The sequence below is a fragment of the Lissotriton vulgaris genome, chromosome 8 (genome assembly GCF_964263255.1).
Source record: "Lissotriton vulgaris chromosome 8, aLisVul1.2, whole genome shotgun sequence".
Classification (NCBI taxonomy): Eukaryota; Metazoa; Chordata; class Amphibia; order Caudata; family Salamandridae; genus Lissotriton; species Lissotriton vulgaris.
This window is the reverse complement of record NC_141696.1, coordinates 1,234,789,310-1,234,801,389: the sequence shown is the minus strand read 5'-3', so window position 1 is coordinate 1,234,801,389 and position 12,080 is coordinate 1,234,789,310.

The window sequence follows — 12,080 nt, the reverse complement described above, 5'->3', positions numbered from 1 at the left end:
TTGACCTTATCCATTGCACAAGAAGGTCGAAACACCGTTGAGATTTTAACGAGCAGGCTCTGGGCAGTCTCTGTATTTATGCTCAATGATTGTAGGATAAAGGAAATAATGCTGCCGACAACTACCAAAAACTGTCCCGGTCTTCCGTTGTTGTACACACACTTCATTTCACTGTCTTCACCCTAGCACTGTGTGAACACTATTTATAGCACTTATACTGTCTGACATGATGACTTGAAATTGTATTTTATTGATACTTTTGCTGATATTTTATCGAACTCTTTTTTGGATAAAATAAACGCCAATGTTGGACAGAGGTACAACTGTCTTGTATGTACTTTATATGTATTGATGCAAACAGTTTTTCTCCTCTAAATAATTTATGAATACTCACAAATGAGTCATTTCTAAACCATTGTTTACCCAAAGTTCTCCTTAAGCATACTGGGTTACCCTTGTTGCCTGGATACCAACTTTCGCTGTCGACGTGATTAAAATGTGACTACTTCTCCATATTGCTACTCGAATTTATGAGGACAAGTTAAAGTGCCACTGCAAGGAAAGTCATTCACAGAAATTGGACTACACGTTTTTATAGCTGTCAAGGAAAGTTACAATACAAAAAACAAGCATTTGCACTTTTGAGCTAAATCAACTGCTAGTAAAAATAGATCTTTGAAAAACAAAAATGCATTTGGAATTGCTGTTGCTAGTAGAATGGATGGAAAACAAGATCCCTTTGTAATGATATTGAGTAAATTGTGTCCAGGAGCAGCTCCATGGCAATCTATAAATGAAGGGAGAGGCGATCAACCTGCTGTAAGACACTACTGCTGAGTAAATAGCATATTGATCACACTAACTAAACATAACAAATCCTCCGGGCCGAGTCAGAAATAGCAATAAAAAACGTTTGGCGGATTCTGATGAACTTTGCAGGCTATGTTATAAAAGAAAGTGGGGTAGTACTGGACAAGAGCTTGTCCCTGTAAAAATAGAGATTCATATACATTTTGAAACACAATACAGCGAAAAATGAAACCCCTAAGGCTTAAAAGAGCTGAAGGCGCGCATCATATGATTCAGAAGAACAGTCTATTTAGGACATGATGAGTGGTACGCCGAATTATCATTTAAAATTCTCCAATTCTCTCTAATGTGCATTAACAAATTCCCCATATGTAAGGAGCGTCCGCACATGTATGGTATGAGCTTTGATGCCAGAGGAGTCTGGCGTGCATCATGTAAATAACATAACATAATAAATGAAGAAAGAAGGGATTTATAATATTTTGCACTCAATGAGGGATCCTAGCACTGCAACACACACAGCTATGGATAATGATATAAACATAACAATGGTGAAGTCTGTGGGCCGTATAATAACAGAGCTGGTGCCGGTCTATTTACATTTTAGGCATCTACCTTATATATATATAATTAAAAATGTGCTCAAGTTAATGAATGATCTTTAAACAGCTCAAGAGGTATGAAACCGAGAGATGCGATTCATGCTCTCTCTTTCCAAATTGTGCTCTCTTCTAATTTTGGGATAATGGAGAAGTGTTTTTTTTTTGGATTAGAATTTCAATCTTGAACGACCAAGAATCCAATTGTCTTGCTTCCTCGTTAGTCTATTTTATTTTAGCACAAAGGCAATTAAAAAATATCACAAAGCTGGTCTCTTTAACCAATCGTGCACCCACAAGCACATAATAGAGATCCACTGGAGAAAGCAGGTGTGGTGCAGTGGTCAGAGCTGCCGATTTGGGAGCCGGGGAACCGGATTCACACCTCGGCTCAGCATCCACTAATTCTGGGCAAGTCACCTAATCACCCCCGTGCTCATGGGCAGCATCTGGATACCCTCATGGGTGATAAACTGCAGTATTTAATTCTACAAATTACAATTTTGTATTTTTTTTACTGTTTTACTCTGTACCTTGTGTTTTTTGATAGTGTCAAAATGCTATTTAAGAAACTGAGGATGGATGGTCTTTCCTGGGAGAAAGTGTTCAAGTTTTTTCTTATGTGCAAATTTGGGTGACAAATTACTAATGCAAATTTGTGATTTTAATATTGCATATGGTCGTAATTGATGGACTAATGACGATCCATTTGAAACTAATTAATTAGGTGGGTTAGGAGTGTGATTAATAATGTAATATAGTTATGCCACATTTTCGTGCGGGAGTCCATTTTATTAGAATGGATGAAGATTCCGATGTTCTTCTCATTATTGCTTCAGGTCATTCCCCCTTCAAATCAGAGACCCGCTGTGAGTATTCTCTCCTCATAGTTTCTGTGGAGCACTGGGTGCTATGTCATAAATGCTGATTATACCTTAGAAAGCTTGTATTGTGAATAAAACTTTCCACAGTGTGCTCTATGTATCATTTTGAATATTTTCTGCTGGAAGTTCCGAGGTAGGTCTTCAGACGAACATAATTCTATGACCTTTTGTTTGAGAAGTGTTTCATATTGTATTGTACATCACCAGAGTGTAGTTGCTGAGGAGGCATGCAGGCGAGTTTCTTTGACCTTAAGAAACAGTTTAGTGCTAAGAGTTTTAATTATTACGAAGTTGCTTTTCATTTGCCAGTGTGACCCACTCATCATGATATTGTGCTGAGTCTGCAGTTTTGCTAATTGTTTATGCACAAAATATGTATAAAAACAACTAGTTTTGAAGGTTCGGGGGCAACTTCTCATTTTCCTCCAGAGAGACTGTCCAATAATTTTGGATTTATTTCTGCTTCTCTAGAATGACATTAGTATTTTTTTGGAGTTTGACATTGAGGGGCAGATTTACAAGCCCCTTGCACAACTTTTGCTTCATTTTTAACATGGGAAAAGTGATGTAGCGTGGCGCAAGGGGCTTGTAAATCTGCCCCTTAGAATCTGTAGACATTTAGGCCCAGATGTAGGTAAAGCGATTTTACCGATCTGAAAATACCGAATTTTACAGAATCTGTATTTTCAGATCGGAAAATGAGATGTAGGAAAAAAATCGGTAAAAAATACCGATTCGGTAAAGTTCGGTAGCAGACAATCGGTAAATACCGAATCGGTATTTACAGAATCGGTAAATACCGATTCGGTATTTACCGATTCAGCAACGTTACTAAAGTGAAACCAGGTAGGCAGCCAATTATGTGCTAGCACCCTCCCCCTCCCTAGCAGGAAGTGGCCACACAGGCAGCTGCAAGTAATCAGAACCTCCTGGAAAAGGCAGTTGGAGCAGAGCAGAGTGCACAAGCAGCAGAAAGGGTTTGGAACACTTTTAAAAGTGTAAAATGGCAAGCAGCCAAGAGAAAGAGCAGCCTGAGAGGAAAAGGAAATTAAAATTCAGCAGCATCGAGCTGCAGGTGCTAGTGGAGGAGGTGGTCAGGGTGCACCACAAATTGTTTGGGAGGCAGTCCCTGACTGTGCCAGAATCAGCCAAACGAAAAATATGGCTGGACATCATGGAGAAGGTGAATGCTGTGGGGGTCACCACCAGGGATACTGAGGACCTCAAAAACCGCTTTTATGACCTGAGGAGCCTAACTAAAAGAAAAATGGCAGAAATACACAGGCAGGCTGGGAAAACTGGCAGAGGCAAGAACCCAGCACCCCCCCTGACTGACCTGGAGGAGATGGTGTCCTCAACCCTTGAAAGGGAGAGTGTCTGCGGCCTGGGAGACGTAGACAGCTCGGCCAGAGCTGCAAGGAAAAAAGGTAAGAGACATGCACAGTATTCCCCCAATACCATTCCCCTTACCTGTACCCTTAGTGGGCAAGTAAACCCAATAACAGTACTGCTAGCAATACACTGAGCCAATGCATGATGTGAGATGTAGACAGGAAATGTTAGGCCATGTCATACAGCACACCAAACAACTAGTAGATGTAATGACTGCATACAGAACATGGGCTAAGTGTAAATTTTTATTGTAGTGAATGTTAGACAGTAGCGCCTATCTAATGTACGCTCATATATGTCCACAGGTGAAACATCACGTAGGCAAACGCAGGAGGCTGAAGGGACACAACCTGAGGGGGAGGAAAGTGAAGATGCAGGAGTCAGTAGACCCAACGTACCACCTGAGGAAGCTGCATCAAGTAGCCATCCACCTGGCCAGGACACAGAAATGGCCCAGGAATTGCAGGCAACCCCTAGCGGATCACAGTCCCCACTCCTGCTCTCATCACCAGAGATGGCTGCATCACAACATGACGTGATACCTCCAACACAGCCAGGCAGGAGGCATGTCGTGGGTCCACTCCCAGATTTTGAGTCCGTGGCAGCTGACATTGAGGGTGAGGAACAACTGAACCTGCAAGTGCCAGCGGGCCCTGGCACAACAAACTCCAGTGCAGCGATGGGCGATAGTAGTGGAAGACGCCGCAGAGTGCAGGAAAGGCCAGGAGATGCACCAGTTGAGGGTGAAAGTGTGTTCCTAGGTCTGGAGGGGAGCATGGTCCGGATACAGCGGATGCAGGGGAGAGCCATCCAAGCATGCCAACGACAGCTGAGTACCCTGAATAGCAACATAGGGGAGATAGGAAAGGGCATCAGTCAGATGGTACAGGACAACAAGGAAAAGGTGCAGGCCAACAAAAAATTGGTGATGGTTAACAGGGAGATGGCTGCAGGGATGCGAGGAATACACAACTCGGTGCAGTTACTATGCACCAAACTGGATAATGACTTTGCTTTAAGGGACAGGGAAAGGCGTCGTGCACATGTCCATAGCAGTGCCCTCTACCGCATGGCCTCTGCTGCTTCCCTGTTATGCAGTAGGAGCTCCAACATGCAGGAGGCCATGATGCTAAATACTAATCAGGTCACTAGGGGCATGGGCAGGGTGACCAGTGCCCTGGAGGCACTGTTGAATGCCCAAACTGCGCACACAGCTGCAATGAAAGTGCCTATCAGTGAGGAGAGCACAAGCAGGAGCAGCATGGGAAGCATCCCTGTGACAGAAACCAGGAGGAGCAGGCGCCATGCTGAGGCCGCAGGACAACAAGACAATGAGCAGGTTGAACAACCCCCTAGTGTTACAGGGAAACGTTCTAGGAAATGACTCACACAGTTGAAGGTGTTCTTGTACATCACGCAGAGCATTGGCGTGAAAAGTGTTTCATTTAAACTTTTGTGCTGTGATAACAAAAGTGATTTGTGAATTAAACCTGTGTTCTAGCATCCCATGGCTGTGTTTATGGCTTACTTACTTAAAAATAGTTGCGTGCAACCTCTTCCCGTCTGTGTCTGCCATCAGTTGCTGTTGCTCCACCAGATGTGTGTGGGTCAGGGACAGCATACTCATCGTCATGGCCCTCAAAATCTGAGAGTTCCACTTCTGTCCCCTTCTTGACCGCCAGGTTGTGCAGCATTGCACAGGCTGCAATAATTTTGCAGCAGGTGATAGGTGTGTACTGGCGGGCCCCTCCGCTTTTATGGAGGCAGCGAAAGCGGCTTTTCCACATGCCAAAGGTGCGCTCCACGATGTTCCTAGTTGTTTTGTGTGCCCGGTTGTATTGCTTCTGACTTGGTGTTGTTGGATTGAGGTAGGGTGTGAAGATGAAGGACCGGAGGGCATATGCACTGTCCCCTATTAGGAATGAGAAAAGGACATTATTCACATGCTCTAACACATCCACCTGTTACATGATTCTACTGATTACCACACAGTGTCTCACCTAGGAAGTATCCTTCACCAAACTCCCCCGCAGTCAGGCGTGCATAGATCCCACTGTTCTGGAATATGTAGGAGTCATGGGTACTCCCCGGAAATTTGGCTACTATGTCAGTGATCACATATTTGGCATCACAGATCACCTGAACGTTGATGGTGTGGGTGGACTTGCGGTTACGATAGATGTACTCTGTGGCAGCTGGAGGGCATATTGGTACGTGTGTACCATCAATACAGCCTATGATGTGGGGGAAATGCGCCACCTGGTAAAAGTCAGTCTTTGTCCTTAGCAGTTCTGCATGTGTTGCTGGAAAGCGGATGTATAAATGCATTACCTGCAACATTGCATCAAGGAAGTTCTGAAAGAAACGTGACAGAGCGCTCTGGGACACCCCACCAACCGCAGCAACCACACTCTGGTAACTACCAGATGCGAGCAGGTGCAGGCTGCAGAGCACCTGGACATGGGGGGGGATGGCGTGGGCCCTTGTGGTTGGATGTTCCAATAGTGGGTGAAGGTCCCTGATTAGGTCCAGGATGGTTTGGGGATCAAGCCTGTACCTCTGCAGGATCTCTGGGTCAGTTAGCTGGAATAGAGTGATCCTCTGTCTGTACACCTGCTCCTCTCTCCTCCAGACCCTCTCACCTTCTGCCTGTAGGCGTAGCCGCCTCGCAATTACATAGAACGCCGCCATAGTTGAGGAAATGTTGCATTTTGGGCCTATTTTATACCTTGCACCTGTTTACCACCTGATTGCAATACATGGTAATTACTGACTCTTAAATACCGAATTGAAGCCAAATTCGGTATTTCAGAGGTTCCCTAGATCTCAAATACTCATTTTTACCATTTGTTATTTACCGATTCGTTATTTGTACAGATTCGGTAATTTTACCGAATCGGTACACTTACCGAATCGGTAAACTTACCGATTCGGTAATGTTTCAGATTCGGTATATTTACAGAATCGGTAAATTATCCGATTCGGTATTTTTACCGATTCTGTATATTTTCCGATTCGGTATCCTTACCGAATCGGTAATGTTACCGATTTGGTAATTTTACCGATTCGGATGCTTTACTGTCCCCTACATCCCAATATGCCTATACCGGTCGGTAACGGCCGAAATTCGGTAAAATCGGCCTTTACCGACCGGTATTGGCCTACCTACATCTGGCCCAGAATTGCTTAGGTAGGGATTTTTTTTTAATGATTTTACGATTCTGTATCTGAACCTTCATGGCAGTTTATATATATTTGTCTGTGATTTTTATATTAGCAATTCTGTAATCTTCTAAATTTATTTTCGATCCAGACTCATTTATTGAGTGGTTCCAGTTTCTATTTGGATTTTTCGATACGAACTATTGGACTAATGTTGGGGTGAGTGCTGTCTCTTGCTGCCAGATCAACAAGAGCAACAGAACCAGATTACCTGAGGGAAAGATTGGGGTGCACAACTATTGGGTTTCAGTATATTATTTGGGTTTGGCTCCCACAAATTTGGTATTAGAGGATGGTTTGTGTAAGAACACTTCCTGTTTAAGGGGTCCCCAAAAGTTTTTGTAATTTTTGAGTTCTTAAGATCCTTATGTGGCAATGTAGCGAGACTTCTGTCCGATGATGGCGTTTCTCATCCACTGCAACTCACTTTGAACGTGCGAGGGTGAATCCACGAGCTCCCAGCAGGATGTTCATTCTGCCGCGAAGGTATCGGGCCTCACCAGACACCGAAGGAGCTTCGAGACTGTGTGTGCCTTTCTGCCTTGGAGCTCGCGTTATTAGCGGGCCGTCCCAAGCGTAGGCAGCAGTGGGAAAAGGTGCAATGGGAAAAGGTGCCGTTGAAGCTTTTGAAGAGCGGCCCTTGCCTGTGATGGAGGCGTATGCCTAGCCGGGAGTACACCCTCGCTGAGAACACATCACCCGGACTATTTAGGTAACGTCTAGACCTGAGTCCGAGCTCACTGTGTTCTGTATTCTCTTGGGCAGGTTGCGGGTCTGAGGAGGAAGCGTTCAGTGATATTGGAAGACTGTTCCCATTTTGCTTATCTACTGAAGGTGCCGGATCTCTGGGGGAAAATTTCTTGTGGCTCATTCCTGGAACGTGAAACCGTCCAGTGTCCTGTGACCTTATCATTTTACTGGGGTCGGGGCTTCAACAGGCTCAGTGACTGGGGTTTCTGGTTACCAGTTGTTAGAGGAGTTAGTGTTAACAGGGGCCCCGTTACGCCAGCACAAGCGACACTTGTTCATAAGAAAGCAGCTACTGATGTTGATGCAATATTTGGAAATAACTTACAGCCAGCATTCTTGTGACTGGCATCCATGCGTGGGGGGGGACTGCAAACTTCAAAATTCCTAGCTCCAGGAGGCGCAGTTTGTAACGATGGGTGCACATGTTCGGGGCACTAGGACCTGCCAGAGGGAGAACGAGGGCGGGTGGAAAGGGAGGAGCCAGGGACTGGGGACGGCAATTAGCCGATGACCCTGTGAGGAAAAGGACGTGCAATAAAGAGGTGCAACTATTATACAGAGTGTCCGTGTGTTTGTGGAAGCAAGGACACTACATCTGGCGATGAAAGATGGGATGCAACCTGTGACTTGAGGAAGACGGCTAACTCCCTTGCATGTCCCTGGAGGCCCAGCCGTTGAGCAGGCATCCAGTATTGTGGACCGGTGACCGCGTGGTAGCGGAGTCACTGCGCGAGCGTCCTCGTGCGCTGGGAGCCCACCCCATCTGTCCGGAGGTGTGTCCACCTGACCGGAGCTCACCCCACTGCATCGTGTGTGTGTGGCCCATCCTGGGGTTAGAGCGCAAAGAAAGAAAAGAAAATATGCCTGCTCGCCGGGAGCCCACCCCGGCGGTGTAATGATCATTGAAGGCTGACTCACCTGGTGTCCCCGCGACGACGCCCTTCTGAGAGGGTGTGTGTTGGCTGGCATCGAAGATCGGTGCGAGGGAACGATAGTAAAAGCATCGTGTCTCCGGTCAAAGAAGGCCAAATCTCGTCGTACACGAGATTCTCGCGGCGGCCATCTTAGAGTCAGGCGGTTCATCCAATCCCCTGTCAGGGATCTGCGGCGGCCATCTTGGAGTCAGGCAGAGAGCCTGAAAGCAAATAAGCACTGGTAAATGAACGGTGCCCGAAACAAACAAACACTGACGAGTACAAGGAAACAAGTAAACAAGCATTGGTGAGTACAAGAAGCAAGTCAACAAGCACTGGCGAGTGTAAATAAAAATAATCAACAAGCATTGGTGTGTGTAACGAAAAGTAAACATGCACTGGCGAGTGCAAGAGAACAAGTAAACAAGCATTGGTGAGTGCAAGAAGCAAGTCAACAAGCATTGGCGAGTGTAAGGAAAATAACCAACAAGCATTGGCGTGTGTAACGGAAAAGTAAACAAGCACTGGCGAGTGCAAGTAAACAAGTAAACAAGCATTGGCGAGTGCAATCCGATCTAATAAATAAAGAAACCCGACAGAAAGGACTTTTGTCAGTACATGGCTGACTAACGGGATCCCGCGATGTCTGGATCGCGTCAGGAAAATGCTGAACCCGGTCCCATGAGTGTGTTGGGAGTATCGTTCCTGTGTCATCCGGAGCCCCTCACCCTTGAATCTGGTGGGGATATGGGCCTGCGATGGCAAAAATGGCTAGAAGATTTCACGGACTTCATGAAAGGGTCCCATGTAACTGATGCTGGACAGCAATTGATCGCTCTCAGGAACCTGCTAGGCAAGGAAGTCGGACAGATCATAAAAGAGTTGCCTGCTGATGCTGCTGCTTCATACGCTAGTGTCTGTGAAAGAATGTCGATTATGAGCGATATACATTTAACCTGGCATCCCAAGAGAAAGGTGAGCAAATGAGTGTATTCATCACACGTCTGAGACGTCTAGCAAGATATTGTGACTGATAATTTTTCCAGGGAGGATGCCCTCCGATTGAGAATTATAGAAGGCTGCCTGTCAGAGCCCTTGAGGCGCAAACTGCTCAAGAAAAGCTACCCGCTAGATGAGATTGAGGAAATGACAAGAGTCGATGATGAAGCCGATGAGCATGCGAGAAAGATGGAGGCCGGGAGAAGTGAGAAACGTGAGCAGGTGTTCAGAATGCAGTCTTGACAAGTGCATGGACAGTCCCCACCACAAGCACGATCCTCCAGGTCCAAGAAGCAGTACCACCCTTCAAGTCACCGGCGCAGAAGCACGAGTCGCACCAAGAAAAGATCAGAACGACAACTAAAGTGTTACAGATGCAGCTATGATTTCCCACATGCAGACACATGCCCAGCACTAGATCAACGATGCCGGATGTGTGGTATAGAAAACCATTTCGAAAGCATGTGTGGGACTTCCCACAAGGATGATCAACGAGAACCTACCAGACAATATCGTCCCTCAAGCAGCCGTCACCAGGCAAGCAGCCGTCACCATGTCAGAGCAGTACAGGATAGACGAGACTCATCCACTGGGTCATCACAATCCAGCTGTCACTCCTGCCGAACTCATCGATCTCGACGGTCGTCATCAAGAGGGTCAAGGTCCCTATCACCCATCTGACAGGACCGCGACGAATACATATGTTTTGTAGTGGATCCTAATCATCTAAAGGAATATCCACGGCTAGATATCAGAATTGGTTCCCACCATGCCAAGTTTGTTATGGACAGTGGGGGGTCGCTATACTATTTACCTTTAGCAGAATATCAAAGAAGGAAGACACCTCCCAAATTGATCAACGCCCATGTGCGAGTATATACATGGATGTAAAAAAAAAAAAACACTCCCCTGTCTTGAGAAGTTCGCGACCGAACTATCATATCAAGATCGCACCATCCAAGCCTATATCCACGTCATTGATGGGCCTGAGGCGGACTGCTTATTGAGCCTGCCCACCGCAGAACGACTAAGGCTGGTTAACATACTATACAAAGTGGATGACAAACCAGACATTACTCAGAAGTTCCCTAAGCTTTTTCAAGGTCTCGGGAAGATCAGAAACGGCCAAATTAGACTCCACATCAACGAGCAAATCACACCAGTGGCACAACATCACCGGAAAATCCCATTTCATCTACAGGAGGCCGTGGAGTGGAGAAAGAGCTCCAAGACTTACTCGAGGCTGACATCATAGAGAGAACTGATGGACCAACACCCTGGGTCTCCCCGGTTGCAGTGGTTCCAAAGAAAGGAGAGACGGACCGAGTCCGTCTATGTGTGGACATGTGAGCGCCTAACACCGCAAAAGAAAGGGAGAGGCACCCAGGCCCCCACATCAGTGACATGATCACTTTACTCAATGGAGCCAAATTATTTTCAAAATGAGACCTTAACAAAGGGTACCACCAACTGGAGTTGCATGAGCGGTCCCAATACATTACGACATTCTCAACACATCTAGGGCTGTTCAGGTACAAAAGACTCAGCTTTGGGGTGTCCTCAGCTGCGGAAAATATTCAGGTAGCAATCAGGGGAACAATCCATCATGTTCCCCATGTACTAAACTATAGTGATGACATCCTGGTGTATGGAGCCACCGCTCACGAACATGACACCGTGCTAGATCGGGTCTCCCATGCCCTGACAGAAGCCAACATCACGCTCAATCAGAACAAGTGTGAATTTCATAAGCCAACACTGAAATTCTTCGGTCACGTTTTCTCTGGAAATGGCATGAAACCGGACCCCGAAAAGGTAGCGGCGCTAAATGATACACCGAGCCCAGGTGACGTTGGAGATGTGCGCTCATTTCTGGGCATGGCCAGCTACTGATCCAGGTACATACAAGACTACGCCATAATAAGTCACCCCCTGAGAACTCTCACCAAACAGGGGCAGCCATTTCAGTGGTCCACTCAATGTGAACGTGCTTTCAGAGATATCAAAAAAGCTGTGGAGTCTGCTGAAAACATGGCCTACTTGAAACCCAAAAAAGAAGACAGAAATAACCGTGGATGCCAGCCCTGTAGGGCTAGGGGCCATTCTAGCACAGTATGACTGAGATGAAGACCAACGTCACATTGTAGCATATGCCCGCAGGAGTCTCACAGACACAGAGAGGGCCTACTCCCAGTCAGAAAAGGAAAGTTTAGTAGTCGTCTGGGCCTGTGAACATTTCCACATTTTTATCTTCGGAAAACATTTCACCCTGGTCACTGACCATCAAGCTCTGATCACAATTTTTGGAAACCCTCGAGCCAAAATGCCGCTACGAATAGAGAGATGGGGCCTCAGGTTACAAGAATACACGTACACCATTGTACACAAGCCCGGGAAAGCTGCAAACCCTGCCGAATACATGGCCAGACACCCCACCCAGACCAGCAAATCCAAACGGTCGATTGCGGACGAATATATCCATTTCGTGGTAGATCAGGCCAGACCCCCTG